This window comes from Bos javanicus, chromosome 21 (genome assembly GCF_032452875.1).
Source record: "Bos javanicus breed banteng chromosome 21, ARS-OSU_banteng_1.0, whole genome shotgun sequence".
NCBI lineage: Eukaryota > Metazoa > Chordata > Mammalia > Artiodactyla > Bovidae > Bos > Bos javanicus.
In genome coordinates this window covers 13,772,376-13,790,950 of record NC_083888.1, presented here as the reverse complement: position 1 = coordinate 13,790,950, position 18,575 = coordinate 13,772,376, and the positions used below count along the sequence as shown (strand labels likewise).

At 46.5% G+C, this 18,575-nt stretch overlaps 1 pseudogene; it reads right to left on the bottom strand.

The window, feature by feature from the left end:
* Positions 1-5,683: 5,683 nt before the first annotated feature.
* Positions 5,684-15,072, bottom strand: LOC133234718 (BTB/POZ domain-containing protein KCTD2-like; annotated as a pseudogene).
* Between the last annotated feature and the right edge of the window lie 3,503 nt (positions 15,073-18,575).

The window sequence follows — 18,575 nt, the reverse complement described above, 5'->3', positions numbered from 1 at the left end:
GCCTGCCATGCAGGAGACCCAGGTTCTAGCTCTAGATCAAGAAGATCCCCTGGAGAAGCGAATGGCTATCCATTCCAGTATTCTTGCCTGGGAAATACCACCCATGGACAGAGGAGCCTGGTGGGCTACAGTGCATGGGACTGCAAAGAGTCAGACATGACTGAGTGACTAACACACAGATACACATGGTGTTGGTACAAGAACCACAAGGGCTTCCCAGGTGGTACTAGTGTGAAGAACCCGTCTGCCAATGCAGAAGATATAAGAGATATGGGTTTGATCCCTGAGTCAGGAAGATCCCCTGGAGGAGGAAATGACAACCACTCCAGAGGATCGTGGAGGGCTACAGTCCATAGCATCACAAAGAGTTGGACACAACTGAAGCGACTTAGCATACACGCACGTGCAAGGACCGCACAACCTCTAGTAGGGAAGGAAGCTTATTGGTAAATAGATTAATTGTATGTGATATAAAACAGACTCATTTGGAGAACTACATTTACTTCTGAGAAACTGAAGCCTTGATTACTGCTATTTCTCTAAGCAAGCTGCAATGGTTGTGTCTTACCTACAAAAACAGAATACTTAAATAGTTAATCTTTGCAGGTTTTCATTTGCTTCAAAAAAAGATATTGCAAATACTTTGGTCCATGACTTTAAATCTGTTCAGGATTGTTACTTTATTTGATGAGGAAAACACTCTGCTGCATGCTCACCTCCCAGTTCGAGTCAGAACCCAGTCGTGGGTCTACACAGGACTTTTCTCCTGTCCTTTCTGCATTTGTTTCTTTTTTTTCCCTCACGTGTTTTTGAATAGTTTCCTTTAAACACCCAAGAATGTAGCTAAGTAGAAGAAGGAGGCCAAAGAGTTCAAAATCTGTTACCTATGACACACTGGCAGGGCCGCGTGATGCGTATGTGCTCTGTCGTGTCTGACTCTGCGACCCCACGGACTGCAGCCCACCAGGCTCCTCTGTCCATGGGATTTCCCAGGCAAGAATACTTAAATGTGTTGCCATTTGTTCCTTCAGGGCATCTTCCCAACCCAGGGATCGAACCTATGTTTCTTTTCGCCTTAAATGTGTGGTCTGTCTCTCAAGCTTTTGGACTGAGATGTCTCATGAAGGCAGAAGATCCTGCAGCCCAGGAAAATCTACTGACCCAGTTTCCCAAGAAGAGTAAAACTCACAGATACCAAGGAGCGGTTCCGTACATGAAAAAGTGAGGTGAGGCGTGATGAATTCTACCCTTTTCTAGAACCAGGAATGGAAGACTACAAGTCTTAAGTTTAGCCACAGGAAAGGATCGGTGAAAATTTCCATATATACAAATCACGGGTAATGTAAAATCTAGCACACAGGCCACAGGCTTAGGCAAGCTAGAGGTTTAAACTAAGTTTGCTTCATTTTGTAAGACTGTCTGTCACACAAGCTGTAAATCAGAGGACCCCTGGCTCTGGGCCCCTTTCTGTTTGTGGACAGTAAATTTACATCCTTTGTCCCTGGAAGACAAACTCTAAGCAGTAACCTTGGCTACCATTGCTGCACATTTCCAGTTCTACGCTCAGTTTTAGAAAACGGGTTAGGGGGAAAGGGTGGGGGGAAAAAGCATTTCACTCTGCCTCAGTTATTGACACCGAGAAGGAAGCACTCCTCAGACTGTTCAGAGGGGAAACAATGAGTCATTCATGCTGTCAGCCCAGGTGGTGCATGAATTCCAGACAAGCCACTGAGTTAACCCCTGCAGGCCTCCTCTCCCCCCTGGGCTCCTTCCCGCCACCAACCCCCCCCCCCAGCACACACACCCCAACCCCGTGGCCTCCAGGGAAGAGGGGGCGGCAAGGGGGCTGTGCTGGGAGGAAGTCCTAGCGGTAACCAAGGCACTGCCTCTGCAGTGTCAGTCCCGGGGGCCTCGAGCTGTTTCTCACCATGTGACTGGCTCCAGGAGAGGGTGGGGAAATGAAAACACTCTGCCGGGATATATTTAGTTGAAGTGCAGCTGGGGAAGCGCTTAAACAAGGGAGCTTTTGTCCTCATGCTGAAGTGTTTTTCTTAACTCCCCAAGGCTGAAAAAACTTAAGCCACTGGACTGATTTTTCTCCCCACTCGATTTTCTCTTCTTTGGGGGATGTTCTTATGCTGAAAGTTTAGAATTACCTGGGGTTTGCTGAGCAAATTTGATGCCAAACTGACACAAAAATCTCCACAGTTAAGAGATTAATTAAAATGCAGATAATTTCTGAGCACATTATATGTGGTTTGTGTGTGTGTGTTCATCGCTCAGTCGCATCCAACTCTACATGCACCATGGGCTGTGGCCTGCCAGGCTTCTCTGTCCATGGGATTCTCCAGGCAAGAATGCTGGAGTGGGCTGCCATTTCCTTCTCCAGGAGATCTTCCTGACTCAGGGATCGAACCTGAATCTCCTGCATTGCAGGCAGATTCTTTACCGTCTGAGCCACCAGGGAAGCTGGTACCTTCTTGCAATTAATTTACTGTTGATTCACCCTGGAAGTTAGGTATTTTCAGATGCCTTTACTGGACAATGTATGGAGTTAAAAACGTAATTAAGTTTTATAAACTGACAGAACCCTGTTTCCCTTGAGTTGATTCACATTTTCCAGTAATGAAAGATTTACTTCTGCGCTGATGAGCACAGCATCTTTGCAACAGATTACTGATGAGCCACGTTCATTGGTTCTCGTTCACGACCTCCCTCCAAAAACCACCGTGAACTGCCACCTTGCTACGAGGTTTTTCAGCCACTGTGTCAATGTTGTATATCAAGGGCACACCGTCTACTATTAAGAAGTAGCACAGGAAATATTTTACATGAAAATGCCATTTGCAGTTATGAATCCAGGGCGGAAACTGCTGGTCAAGAAGCTCGTGTTTTGGGTTGATACAAGAGAGCCAGGTTGTATTAGTCAGGATTCTCTAGAGAAACAGAACCAATGGGGGGGTGTGTGTGTGTGTGCGTGCGTGTGTGTGAGTGTGAATGAAGAGAGAGATAGAGACTGGTATTTTTGTTTGTTTCATGTCTATATTGACAAGACGGGGGAAAAAAGGGTCACAGCATTTCAGACTTTATTCAAAGACACAAACGGCAACAAAGAGCACTCACAAGTGACAGGCATGGTCCCTAAGGCCCTGGCTCAAAGGCCACCCTGGAGGGTGTGGGTGACTTCTCAGCCCTTCCTCTCAGCCTCTCTCTCTCTTCCTCCTCCATGCCTCACGGACACCCCTGAGTTCAGTGAAAACTGTGCAGAAACGAAGTCACTCTAGAGGAGGTTGGGCCCTGCCTGGCCAGTGTCGCCCACATGGCAGCCCTGGGCAGCTGAAGAGTGGGGGTCACCGGTCACGTGACACCCCCACAGCCAATGGCCAGGCTTCTCTCTGAAGTGGTCAGCCGGACTCTCCCAGAGGGAGACGGCTTTCAAGAAAAAAACACCAACTTGGTTCACGAAGGGCTTGGGTAAAATGCTTTCCCAGAAACCTTAAGAAATGATTCACTCTCAGATTCCTGGAGCATTGAGCAACTGAAACAGTCACTGGCTTGCCCGGAGGTGAGATCTTGGTGAAAGGCAGCCTGCTGGTTCCGCAGAGGGCTCAGCGAGGGGCTCGGCGGTCTTTGCACAGACTCCACAGTGGACCCATGAGAAGCACGATGAGCGAAATGGCACATCCAGAGGGGCTGGGCCCCAGCTGCCCTCCAGCCTCCTTGCTCCTGCTTGCTGGCTTGGGACCAGAGGCTGGTTTTCAGACGAGCCCCAGGAAAGCAGGTCTGCTTGGGCTTGAGGCCCAGATGCCGAGGCTTCCCTCCTTTCAGTCTGAATGTGCTTATTCCCTTTGGCCAGAGTTCCTCTCCCATTGTCCTCTGTCCTGCCCAGTCGACAGCAGCTTTTCCTTGACATGTTCAAATCTTTTTTTTTTTTTCCCTCCCCCTAAAGATGTCAGGATGGAAACCCTCCACCATTCTGCAGGGGTAACTGTTTACTGTAGGTAGCAGTTCCTCTAACACTTTATACCTGTAAAAATCCTGGGCACAGGCCAGACGTCTGTGGTACCAACGTTCATATTCACGTTGAGGTGTAGACACAGTGAGTCAGCAGGAGCCCCGGACACACACTTCTCCCCTACTCTACACACAGACATGTGAGGGCCATGTGAGGTTCCTGTCTGGGTTGGGGCAGGTCACAGGCTCAAAGGGCACTTGGCAGAGTCCATAGTCACTTTCAACAACCCTGACCCCAGACCCATGAGGTGAGCGGCTGAGCTGGTGATGGGCAAAGGGAGCCTCAGCGTAGAAGGAGCCATGGGCTTGCGGGGTCTTTTATGGACAAAGCACTCCCCATGGGCACCTCCCCTTCTCTGGACCACCTGCCACACTAGGAAAGTTAGCTGAAGAAAAGCCTGCGTTTTCTGGCCCCTTTGTGTTCCACGACTGCTCACCAAGACTCGAAAGCTCAGAGAGCAAGTCCAGTTACAAGTTCTGAGGCTTGGCTCCTCTGAGTGGAATAGTGTAGGATCCTCGACGCCTCGGCACCCACAGAAGGACGTAGTGGTGAGGGTCAGGGTAAGGGGAGGGACTCCTCAGCCCGCCCGGAAAGTGCACACACACTATGGTAAATGGTGCGCACTCACCACCACTGCCGAGGTCAGAAACCAAGAAGAAACACAAATATCGCACTTTGGGTTAAAGCATTTTCAAGAAACAACCACAAAAACAATGGCCACTTTTGATACTACAACCTACCACATTTGGCAACTTTCAGAGAAAACAGCTGTCTCCACCCCAAGCCATCAGAGGGTCCAAGATCCCTTTATCCTGGGCCCCAGTTTAAAAAGTCAAGGAAGGAAGACGGACCAACGGAGGGCAAGAAAAGGCTGAAGAAGCAGTTATACAACACCTACAGCGCCCACCAGTCTGGGTGTCTGCCTCCCTGCAAGAACCGTCTGCCTTGAACCTCTTCTTGGGGAGAAGGTGAGCTATCAGGGGGGCCCAGCTGCTGGAGACAAAGGAGGCAAGCTGAACATGGGAGCCGCCGTAGCCTCCAGAGCTGTGACCCCCAGTCTCAAACCATAATCAGGGACACCCCATCCTCCCCTCCTCAGAGGCTCTATTCATAGAAATATGGGGTACTCTGGTGACTCTATCCTTCACGAAAACTTCAATTCAGCCAGCCTAAACCAGATTCCTCTGCGTCTGTTGCATTAGTCTGGCGTGTATGGGAGAGAAATGTGGTGTGACTAAGCAGCTGCCCACGTCCAACAGGGCACACTCAGGTGAAAACGTGGCAAAGCTCAGGACAACACTCTTGCGTGTGCTCGGCCTTCCCAGAAGTACAGCCTCTGCAAGCACCTAGGCCTTCCTCTTCCCCGCCCCCATCCCTAGATAAGCTCCATCTGGGAACCCAGCCCAGCCGCTCTTGTAAAGATACGTTACAACACTAGCTAAGAAAACAAAAGCAGGTTTCTTTAAAAGGTATTGTGCAGCCGGAAGCGGCATCTGTCTGCGGGTTCCTGTGGCTGGGGGTGGGGTTCCTTTGGTTTTGACCAGAACACTTCTCCGCTGGGGGGGCCAGGCTTGGCGTGGCTTTGCAGAAGCTCGGTTACGGGAGTGAGACTGAACGTCACAGAGGTGCTCGGGTGGGTCGCGCTCACGTCACCGAGGACTCCGGAGTTTACATCCGAGATCCTCTGTCCTGAAGAACCTTCGCCTTCTCGCTAGGTTGGATGACAATGCCGTTGGTCGAATTATTTAGTTCTCTGGAGACAACACAGAGGAATTCTGCCTGATCCTCGTTCCCATAAGGCAATGGCACCCCACTCCAGTACTCTTGCCTGGAAAATCCCAGGGGGGAGGAGCCTGGTAGGCTGCAGTCCATGGGGTCGTGAAGAGAGGGACACGACTGAGCGACTTCACTTTCACTTTTCACTTTAATGCATTGAAGAAGGAAATGGCAACCAACTCCAGTGTTCTTGCCTAGAGAATCCCAGGGCCGGGGGAGCCTGGTGGGCTGCCATCTATGGGGTCGCACAGAGTCGGACACGACTGAAGCAACTTAGCAGCAGCAGCAGCAGCATGCTGATTAGCTGTTGGAATCTCCAGCCGTCGGACATAGTGGACACCATCTGCCTGAGCGCCTCCTCTTGGCGTTGCAGGACTCTGTACACGTGCTTCGCTGGGCCCTGGGAAGCTCAGTTTTTCTTGTTGATATCACCTCCTTGAAACCAGTCGCTGGAGAGATGCAATGTTGTAAAACTCCACTTCCTCCAGCCGCCTTTTCTGCCAACTCCTTCCTAAAGATGAGCTTCCCTTGACGGGGGTAGTTTAGGAGTGGACCCAAGTAAATAGGGTCCCTGTCAGTCAGATAGGCCCCTGTCTCGTCCTCGTCTGTGTCCAGCCCCGGATCCTCCTGGCAGCAGAGGCGTCAGAGAAAAGACCTGGGCTCCAGGCCTAGGGTCTGTCTGGTGGTCATGGAGTAAGGTGCTGCCCCGTTCAGCCGGATTCTGCGGGCCGATCACCGCCCCCTGACCCGGCGGCCCGGGACCCGGGCTCCAGCGGCTGCGCGGCGGCCCACAGTCGCAGGGGCCAACTGCAGCTCCGCCATCTTGGGCCGCCGCCGCTGCCCGCGCGCCCGAGACTGACTGATTGATTGGGAATTGGCTCATGGACTCTTTGCGACCCTATGGACTGTAGCCTACCAGGCCCCTCTGTCCATGGGATTTTCCGGGCAAGAGTACTGGAGTGGGCTGCCATTTTCTTCTCCAGGATTATGGAGGTCAAGTCCAAAATCTGCAGGGTGAAATGACAGGCCGGACACCCAGGAAGAGCCAGTGTTGCAGTTCAAGTCCAAAGGCGGTCAGCTGGCAGAATTCCCTCTTCTTCAGGGCAGGTCCACCTTTGTTCTGTTCAGGCCTTCAACTGATTGGGTGAGGCCCATTCACAGTACAGAGGACAATCTTCTTTACTCAAAGTTCACCAATTTAAATGTTAATCTCACCCAAAACTATCTTCACAGAACCATCCAGAATAATGTCTGACCCTGTATCCGGACACTGTAGTCTAGCCAAGTGGGTACATAAAATTAACCATCCTGTAGGCTAACACACGCATTTTGAAAAATTCACTTGTTATAGTACAAGATTGCTTATCAGATTGAAGCTGTTGTAAGGGTATAAAATGCATAAGGTAGAAAAAATAAAAATAAATGCATAAGGTAGGATCCCCTGTTTTCAGGATCCTCCCTTTTGCTCTCTCTTCCGCCCTCTCTCTCGAGGCTTTCCTTGGGAACCCAGGCACAGTGTTGTGCAGAAGCAGAAGCCCCAGAGAAGCCCCCAGCCAACACCAACATCATCTCCCAGTCCCCAGGGGCTCCTGCCCCAGCCTTCAGTCTTCCAGCTGTGCCCAGACATGTGGTGCCAGTTGCACCCTGTCTCAATCTCTGACCCACAGAAACCATGAGAATTTTCTTTAAATTTAATGCTATTTCAAGCCACTAAATTTCGGGGTAACTTGCTACACAGTAATAGGTAACCAACATGTAAGATTATGGTTAACTTTGTAAAAAACTACTAAAGTGTTTTCCAATATAATTTTAGCATTCTGTACTCCTACCAGCAGTATATGATGGTTCCAGGTGGCACAGAGGTAAAGAATCTGCTTGCCAATGCAAGAGATGCAAGATATGTGAGTCTGATCCCTGGGTAGGGAAGAGCCCCCCGCCCCCACAGTAGGATATGGCAACCCACTCCAGTACTCTTGCCTGGGAAATTCCTTGGACAGAGGAGCCTGGTGGGGTATAGTGCATGGGGTCACAAAAAGTCAGACGCAACTGAGCATGCATGCACGCACGCATGCACACACACACACACAAAACACACACACACACACATTTATCATCAAAGTCTTCCTAGTGGGTGTGAGGTGGTTGCTTGCTGTGATGTTAATTTGCATTTTCCTGATGATGCCACACCTACTTTGGATCAGAAATATTATTACCCAACTTAGAAGCCAACCTCATTTACTATGCTGTTTCATAGTCACATGTCATAGAGCTTGTGCTGACATTTCCAATTTGTTTTAACAATGATTGCTACCACATTGAATCTCTAAGGTTAAGAGTCATCTTAAGCTAACTTAAGAGGTTAAGCATTTATCTTGTTTGCATACCCCCAGAAGAATGAGGAATAAAAGCCATCTGGTCACAGGTGTGGGGCTCCTGGCCTAACAACACCATCATCTGTTGTTAATTGGTATTAATATGTTTTTTTGAGAAATGCTATGTGCCAGGCATTGCACATGTAGACGCTCACTTACCACAACACCTCTATAATGTTCAGGTTATTATTTTGAGCCTGTTCCAAAGGAAGAGAGGTTCAGAGAGCTCAAGAAACTTGGCTGTTGTCACACACTGAATTTGAACCCAATATCCTTTTACCTGATCTAAAACAGATTTCTCAGGCTTCCCTCGTGGCTCAGCGGTAAGGAATCTGCCTGAAAATGCAGGAGACGGGTTCGATCCCCAGGTCCAGGAAGATCCCACGTGCCATGGAGCAACTAAGCCTGTGCACAACTATTGAGCCTGTGTTCTAGAGCCAGAGAGCTGAGCCCACATGCTGCAACCGCTGAGCCCAGACACTACAGCCTGCAGTTCCCAGCAAGAGAGTAGCCCCTGCTTGCCACAACCAGAGAAATGCCCACACAGCAACGAAGACTCTGCACAGCCAAAAACAGGTAAATACAATTATTAAAAAAAAAGATTTCTCCTCACTTCTTTCTTATTTTGTACCAGAATGTAAGAAGAATTTTTGGCCTAAAGTTAACAGTATAAAATATTCTAGTCTGGGAGCTGGGAGATTGAGTTTTACTCCTGGCTTTGTCACTAATCAAGGGTCCCCTCTAGGGCCACTTCCTCTTTGGCTCACAGTTCCTCATTATTAAAAATAAAAGGTTGGGTTAAGATACTTTCCAGCTCAAAAATCACTTTATAGCAGGCACTATACTAAGCATTGTGCAAGTGTTAGCTTATTTTTATATATATATATATATCTCAGAAAAGCCTTATGCTATATGCTGCCTGCCGCTGCCAAGTCGCTTCAGTCGTGTCCAACTCTGCGCGACCCCATGGACTACAGCCTACCAGGCTTCTCTGTCCATGGGATTCTCCAGGCAAGAACATTGGAGTGGGTTGCTATTTCCTTCTCCAATGCATGAAAGTGGAAAGTGAAAGTGAAGTCACTCTGTCGTGTCTGACTCTTATCGACCCCATGGACTGCAGCCCACCAGGCTCCTCCATCCACAGGATTTTCTGGGCAACAGTACTGGAGTGGGGTGCCATTGCCTTCTCCCTTATGCTATATATAGGTGCTATTATTCTTCCCATTTTACAGATGAGTAAACTGAGGTAAAGAGATGAAATAATTTTCCCAAAGTCACAAAACTGGAAAATGGCACAGCTATGATTTATATATTTAGGGTACACCACAAAGCATGCAAGATCTTAGTTCCCTGATCAGGGCTCAGACCTGTGTCCCCTGCAAGGGAAACACAGAATCTTAACCCCTGGACTATCAGGGAAGTCCCAAGTTGGTTTATCTATCTATCTACCTACCTACCTGTCTGTCTGTCTGTCTATCTATCTATCGATCTATCTATTTGTTGGCCAGTATAGCTGTGATTTAAACCCCAGCTGTCTGGCTCCAGAGGATATGGTGTTACTCAGCTAGGTAGCATTTATAGAAAGCTTTTTTTTTTTTTTTAGGAAAGTTTAATTTTAACAAGACTTTATGATATCATGAGTTGCATTTTTCTCTCCACATCCTCACCCTCCCTTCCACTTAAAAAAAAAAAAACAAACCCAAACTTTATTTATTTATTTATTTGGCTGCACTGGGTCTTGTTTGCAGCATGTGGGATCTAGTTCCTTGACCAGGGAATGAACCTGGATCTCCTGAATTAGGAGCGCACAGTCTCAGTCACTGGACCACCAGGGAAGTCCCCCTCCTACTTTTTGAATGAAAACACTGAGCCTCAAAAAATGTATGATGTCCCAAGTCCCACAGCCAGCTAGTGGCAGAGCCAGGATGGGATGCCCAGGCAGCTTGTCATCCAAGTCTGGGTTGACATGTCCCCGTGAGTCAGAGCCCCCAGGAGTAAGAGACCACAGCGTTGCTTACCCCTGGGAATCTCGCCAAAGGCGAGAAACACCTTCGCTGATCTGACAGGACCACACCTTCCCCTCCAGATTCCAGCCTGGCTGGTTTGCCCTTCTTTCTCTGCCTCTCCTCTCACCAAGCCAGTTGCATGGGAATCAGAAGAGCTACAAATGCCCAAGGGAACCTGCCCTGGGGCACAGATGGGTTGGTGGTGGGGTCCCAGAATTGTTCGGCTGCATGCTCCTGGGGTCTCCCCTGTAGGTCTTCATTGTGATGGGACCTGGTCTCTCCCCCTCCAGACCCAATGTTGAATTCATTGCCTGGGAGTCACAGAAGAAAAGGGAGCTTGAGCAGACTGAATACTATAGTTCTGCTGCCTTGAGAATCTAGTTTTGTTTCTACTTTTTCTAGGTAAGTTGTTTTTTTTTTTTTAATAGAAAATTACACATAATAAGAAGTCAACACAGAAAGCATATTGTAAGTAATGAATATGATTCTTCATTTTAACCCTGCCCCTGTCCTCAAACGCTATGCCAAACTTTCTTGTCCTTCCAGCCAAAGATATTCTGGCATATATAACTATATATAACTATAACTATAACTATATATATATATATATATAAACTTTTTATTTTGTATTGGGGTATAGCCAATTAACAATGTTGTGATAGTTTTAGTTGAACAGCAATGGGACTCAGCCATCATATACATGAATCCATTCTCCCTTAAACTCCCCTCCCATCCAGGCTGCCCTGTGCTATACAGCAGGTCCTTGTTGGTTATCTATTTTAAATATAGCAGTGTATACAGACAGCCACAAGTTCATTCATGGAGGTATATGTTTTTAATCGCATATACTATACCTACTGTTCTGTAGCCTTTTATTTTTATTTCTAATGCTCAGTGTAGCTTGGAAAGTATTCCTTGTCAATACCTAAAGCACGCCTTTGCTTCTTTAAAAGAACTGCATGGATTCCTATTGTAGGGCTGAGTCATAATTTATCCAACCAGCCCCCTATGAGAGCGTTTGTTGTTGTCGTTCAGGTGCTAAGTTGTGTCCAACTCTTTGCAATCCCATGGACTGCAACACACCAGGCTCCTCTGTCCTCTACTGTCTCCCGGAGTTTGCTCAAATTCATGTGTATTGAATTGGTGATGCTATCTAACCATGAAAGCCTTTAGGTTGCTTCTAATCAAGCTCCGACTAGCCAGCACGGTGAATCTGCTTGTGCTTTTGTTGCCAGGCCATGTGGGCCCCTCTGAGATCTTTAGGGAGGGAGGGAGGGCAGGAGGGGAGCTGATGGCACTCTCTCCCCCAGGCAACAAGGCACAAAGAACTGCTGGAGTTTCCTCCCTTGGGTTGTAGTCAGAAGAGAATTCATGCGGCTACAAGGAGGCATTGCACAGAAAAAAGCATCCAGATGGCAGCTCAACTGATCTCTGAAATCTGGCAGCAGCAGCAATGAAAACATGCCACAACTTTTCCCAGCTATGTCTGGCCAGCATGCCACTGCCATCTTTTCCAGCAGGACCTGCAGTCCCAAGGACTGGGCTGATTCTGTGACCCATGCAGCTGGAGGCGCTGCTTATGATTCAGGGTCCAGAGGACAGAACAACAGGATGGGGTCTTCCCTCACTATGGTGGTGTCTCCAGATTCAGTTCAGTGCCCATATTCTCTCTGCTGCAATCAGAGCTTTGGGTAAGGCTGGTGGTTCCTCGTAGAAAAGCTGACAGCTGATGTCTGCTTCTGCTTGGTTTTGTTTGACGATGCCTTGCTTGACTGCCAGCCATGGGTGAGCCCCTCAGACGCCATCCCTGAGAAATGCAACCCACACCCCAAAATGCATTCGGCCAGGACAGAGGAGGAATAGCAAGTCTGGTCGATATTTTTAATATCGAGTCTACTGCCCTAACCCTTGTCACAACCAAAGTTAGTTAAAAGTGACCAACAGAAAGCCATTGATTGCCCCCCACCACCATTTCATTGTGAAAATTTCCAAACATAAAGAGACATTGAAAGAATTACACAGTGAACACACATCTATCTGCCACTTAGATTCTGCGCTTCACATTTTGCTGGATTTGCTTTCCTTATAATACAGACTTGCATCTCTCCAAGCTACTGATTTCTGCAGCTTTTTAAAATTAAATATTCAATTCATTTCCTTTTAAAACTTCAGAACTGGAAACACGCAATGCCTTGTCTGGAGCTTCCCAGGTGGCTCATGGGGTTGGAAAGAGTTGGACCTGACTTAGAGACTGAACAACAACAACGAAAGTGGCACTGTGGTGGAGAATCCCTCTGCCAATGCAGGAGGCACAGGAGACACAGGTACAGTCCCTGGGTTGGGAAAATCCCCTGGAGAAGGAAATGGCAACCCACTCCAGTATTCTTGCCTGGGAAATCCCCCGGACAGAGGACCCTGGCGGGCTACAGTCCATGGGGTCGCAAAGAGACGAGCACAACTTAGCAACTAAACAGCAAAGAATATATACCTCATGGGCCATATATATATGTTGTGTAGGTAAGCAGAGATCAATGCATATATGTAATAATGGCGAGTTTGTGCAGTTGTCTGCCAGGCATTGGGCAAAATGCCTTATGCACTTTATCGCATCCCATTCTTGTATCAGCCCTAGAAGGTGGACTTTATCATTGGCTTCATTTTAGAAATACGGAAGCTTGAGACTCAAATTGGTGAAGTCACTTCTGCAGGTGGCCCAGCTGGTGATGGGGGAGTCAGTTTGCCTGCATGCTTTGCTGCCCCCAGCATCTTGCCTGGTACAAACCTCATAACATGTGACTAAACAGGCTGCTGCAGAGGGTTCTTGCAAAGTCAAAGACAGACAGCCATGTGAAAGTGCAGAAAACTACCACATCCTTTAATGTTTGCTGAATGGCTGAATGAGCTCATCACATACTCATCATACACTTCAGCTGCTTTCTCTAAGCACTAACTCTGTGGATGCTTTCCTCTGAAGGGGATAAAAGATGAAAAATCTCCCTAATCCTGCACTCTACAAATGTCAGGTTTAACACTGCTCTTTTTTGTGTTCTGATCTCATTGATATTACAGCAATGGAGGTGGAAGTGTTAGTTGTTCAGTCGTGCCCGAGTCTGCAACACCATGGACTGTAGCCCACCAGGCTCCACTGTCCATGGGGTTTTCCAGGCAAGAATACTGGACTGGGTTGCCATTTCCTTCTCCAGCTGATCTTCCCAACCCAAGGATCAAACCTGCATATCCTATGTCTCCTGCATTATAGGTGGATTCTTTACCCCTGAGCCACCATGGTTATATTTTTGTCTGTGATCAAGTGGCAGGGCAGCAGATTACAAATGCCAGGGTCTAAGGTAAGTCCTTTTTTCTCCTGCCTGCTCCAACCTGCAATTGGAATTCTCCAGTGTGCCAAGGGCACCCCAACACCCAGGATGGCCCCAGAGAGGAGAACTGGGAGGCTCTTTACCCTGTGTGACTTTGGTAAGGCCTCTCCATGGACTGCTTGCAGTGGGATGTTTTGTGTAGCTATTTTCTACCTTTGTGATTGACTTCCCTTTCAAAACTTGTAAAACAATACCCTGTGAATGTATCCATAACTACAGTGATGATAGGTAGAATAAAGCAAGATCATCTATGGAAAAATACTTTGAAACTTTCTTTAAAATTTTGATTCAAATGCAAGACTTAAAAAATCAACTCAATAGCCCCCCAAAAAAAAAAATCATCTCAATTATCCATCAGTGGCTGAATGGATAAACACAATGTGGTCTATGCATACTGCTGCTGCTGCTGCTAAGTCACTTCAGTCGTGTCCGACTCTGTGCGACCCCATAGACGGCAGCCCACCGGGCTCCCCGTCCCTGGGATTCTCCAGGCGAGAACACTGGAGTGGGTTGCCATTTCCTTCTCCAATGCATGAAAGTGAAAAGTGAAAGTGAAGTCGCTCGGAGTAGAGTATTATTCAGCCTTAAAAAGGAATGGTTTGACACATGCTACAACATAGATGCATCTTGAGGACATTATGTGTGGTGGAATAGTCACAGAGGGGCAAATGCTGTTTAATTCCATTTTACATGAGGTATCTGGATTAGTCAAATTCATAAAGTTAGAAAGTAGGGTGGTGGTTGCTAGGGGCTGGCAGGAAAGGGGCGTTATTGTTTAATAGGTTCAGAGTTTCATTTTGGCAAGATGTTCTGAAGGTGGGTGGTGTGATGGCTGCACTGAATTGTACATGTTACATGGTTAAGATGGTCGACTTGGGATGTCCCTGGGGGTCCAGTGGTGCTTCCCTTGAAGAAGGCATGGTTCATCCTTGGTCCAGAAACTTAAGATCCCACATGCCCCATGGTACAGTCAAACAGAAAGGGAAAGAAAAAGCTCAACCCACAGACCTCTGCTTTCAGACAGGACCACACGAAGCCAGTTCATCCATTTTAAGGGATATGTGATGTTTTGAGAGAATCAGAGCACAAAATTCCAAGTTAAGTGTTTTCAGCTAACCTCTGTAGTTGTAAACACAGTGTGTTACCATTCCTCCTTGTCAGGGGGATGAGGGGTGGGGGAATGGGGAGGCGATTATTTAAAACACCAGCAAGTCTCTACAGTCTAATTTTTGTATCACAGCACGCTGTGTCACTTTCCAGCTTTTCATTTCCAAGACACACTAATCTAGTTTTTGCGCATGTGTGTGTTTTTTTTTTAAAGGCCAACTCTTTTAGCATGTCCCTGTAACTGGTTGTAATTTCCCTTTCTGTGTGTTCAGAATTGATGTAAAGGAGTAAAAGCCTTTCCGTTCCCTTCATTGCTTCTCCCTAGGGTGAAATTTAACTTCATGTTACAACAACATTTCCACAAGGAATGTCCCACCTGTGGATTTCCTGTACACGCTGACACCAAGTAACCGAACCATAGCCAACAGATGTCCTGTTTGCTGACTGTTGAATGTTTCCATATGCAGCAGGGAAAAGGGAGGTTATTGCAGTCAGGTTCTAGTCTGGCTCTAACCCTTCACAACTGCACAGCCTCATGCCTCCATCATTATAAAATGGGGATGAATTAATACTTCTTTGGGATTGTAGAGAAGAAGAAATGAAATGATAGCTATACACACATATATATATATGTATTTTAATTGAAATATAGTTAATTTACAATGTTATGTTAGTTTCAGGTATAACAGCAAAGTGATTCAGATATAAATATATATATATTGTGTAGAGAGAGAGAGAGGATAGATAGGTATAAACCTTTTCAGATTCTTTTCCCTTATAGGTTATTAGAAAACATTGAGTAGAATACCTAGGGCTGATTCATGTTGAAGTTTGACAGAAAACAGCAACATTCTGTAAAGCAATTATCCTTCAATTAAAAAATAGATAAAAATATTGAGTATAGTTCCCTGTGCTACACAGTAGGTCCTTGTTGTTTATCTATTTTGTATATAGTAGTGTGAATGTAATTCACAATTTTGGATTGTATTACAAGTTAATCACCAAAGGGATTTGCCTAGAAACTTAAATTATACATAACGGCCCATCTCTGGAAACCCTGCCTCCCAGGTAATGAGCATTAAGCTAAAACACCTTTGTTTAGCTCACAAGAAACATCCTGACCAGGCCCACCTGTGACGGCTGCAGAAGGAAGAAATTAACACATTCCCTCTGAAGGCTGATGGGAACCAGGAAGTGTTTGACTTTACTCCCTCCCTTTTTAGTATAAAAGAAGCCTGAATTCTAACTCAGGCAAGATGGTTCTTTGCGGGGGCACTAGCTCACCATCTTCTCAGTTTGCTGGCTTTCCGAATAAAGTTGTTATTCCATGCCCCAACAACTTGTCTCTCAATTATTGGCCTTTCACTTAATAAGCTGTATGAGATTTGACTGGGTAACATTTATGTTAATCCCATACTCCTAATTTATCCCTCCTCTGAGATGACAGCTATAAGTGTTAGCTCCTGCCTCTTCTTCTTTCTCTCATTCTCCCTTATTCTCTGAATTTTTTCACCTTGTCTCCTTTTTCTTTTCTCTTCCTCCTTTGTACTGCCTCTGTCCCCTCTTCCTCCTCTCTTTCTTCTTATCAAGGGAAGCCGCAAGAAATACAGCACCCTGTTCCCTCTCCCCACGACAAGGCATATCCTTTCTATTTTACTGGGCTGCCTTTCCGGATTTCTGGCCTCAGGCTAGCGATTGACAATGTGTGATCTGTCAGTTGGTGCGCTGGGATCTAGATTCACAGGCCCACTGTTGCCAATGTCTCAATCTTCATTCTTCAGTTTAATCAAATTTTCAGATTTCCCACCATCCAGGAAGTCTGTGGGTTTCCTTTCATGGAGCAGTTGTGCAGCAAAGTCCCCTTCCACTAGCTGGGAGAACTTGGCTCACTATTTCTCAAGGAGTTTGGTTTTCCTCCTTCTCCTGCTAATAGATCTTATCAGCAGGCATCTCTGCCTCCAATTTGGTGTTTTGTACTTCACTCATCAGAGTAATTCTGTGAATTTCAGAAACAAAAGCAGATCCTTTGTTCAAAAGTTCCTTCATTCTCTCCTTCTCTTCCTTAGGCTCCCTCCCCGCCTCCCCGATGCAGCCCCACCTTGTATCAAATAGTAGTCATACCTTCTGGAACAGTCCTGAGCTGTCATATGCTATGCAATGCAGACAGTGCATTTTCTCATAATCTGGAGTTGCTGGCAGAGCAAAAGGAAACAAGAAACAAAAGCTGCATTTCAGGAACTTCATTTAGTGAAATACACTTCCTTGTGGTAGTTTGCCAGTGAATTTCCTCAGCTGCCAATGATATTTTGAAAGTATATGGGCGTGGAGTGGGGTAGTGAAGAGAATCACATCAATATACTAAGTCAGGTGCCAGTTTCCAATGGTGTCGTCATTCATTCATGAAACTGTAGAAAAGAGAGAAATTCACTGGTGAATGAAATTTATTACCCTTAACTACTCTGTTCCCTGGGCTTCCTTTGTGGCTCAGATGGTAAAGAATCTGCCTGCAATTTGGGAGACCTGGGTTTGATCCCTGGGTTGGGATGATCCCCTGGAGAAGGGAAAGGCTACCCACTCTAGTATTCTGGCCTGGAGAATTCCATGGGCTGTATAGTCCAAGGGGTCACAAAGAGTCAGACACAACTGAGTGACTTTCACTTTCACTCTGTTCCCTGTGTCTCATATACAGGAGAATAAAGGAAAAAGAAAACAAAACTGATGATAAAAGGATTGCTATAGATTACAGACACCACCCAAAGTATATTAAAACAAACGTAATCTCTTACAAATGCTCAAAATTGACCCTATATTAAAATGTTTTGTTTTTTGTAATAATTAAAACCTTGAGATTATATGTTTCCTTATTTGATATTGAGGGGTCTTTAATTCAGCTGTTAAGATTACAGATAGCTACATGGGCCTTAAAAAGGCATTTTGCAGGGCTTCCCTTGTGGTCTGGTGGTTGCAAATCCGCCTTGCAATGCAGGGGACCCCTGTTAGATCTGTGGTGGGGGAAGATCCCATATGCTGCGGAACAACAAAGCCTGTGCGCCACAGCTATTGAGCTGCAGTCCTGCGACTACTGAAACCTGCCTGCCTGGAGCCTGTGCTCCACCGCGAGAAGCCTTCCTTCCCCAATCCAGATGCTATGAGTTAAATTTCCCCTTAAAAAAAAAAAAGGCATTTTGCATTTCTCCATATAGAGTTTTATCAAAGAATATCATCAATTATTTTTTCTCATTGGCAGATTAGCAAACTGTGGCTTAACAGATACATCTTAAAACATACAAGTCAGCATTAAAATAATACCCAGTGACTGGTCTTTTAAAAAAATATCATGTTAGCCATTTTAAAAAGTTTTGTTGTTCAGTTGCTATATCGTGTCCGACTCTTTGTGACCTCATGGACTGCAGCATGCCAGGCTTCCCTGTCTTTCACGATCTCCTGGAGCTTGCTCAAACTCATATCCATAGAGTCGGTGATGCCATCCAACTAACATTTATTTCTGGCTGCGCTGGGTCTTGGGGGCTGTGCGCAGGCTTTCTCTGGTTGCGGTGAGCAGGGGCTACTCTTCAGTTGGCGTGCACAGGCTTCTTATTGCAATGGCTTCTCTTGTGGTGGAGCGCAGGCTCTAGGGCTCACGGGCTCACCAGTTGTGGTATACGGGCTTAGTTGCCCCTCGGCATGTGGGATTTTCCTGGTCCAGGGATTAAACCTGTGTTTTCTGTGTTGGCACACAGATTCTTAATCACTGGACTACCATGTAAGTCCCAGAGTGATTGATTTCAACTTCTTCTCCCAGGGTCTTTGAGTACCAAATTATTTTCTGCTCAACAGGTATTTTTGAGCTCCCATTATGTACTCCAGTTGTGCTATGCACTGGAGGAGAATAGAAAGAAAGGAAACACAGTCCCCTCCCTTG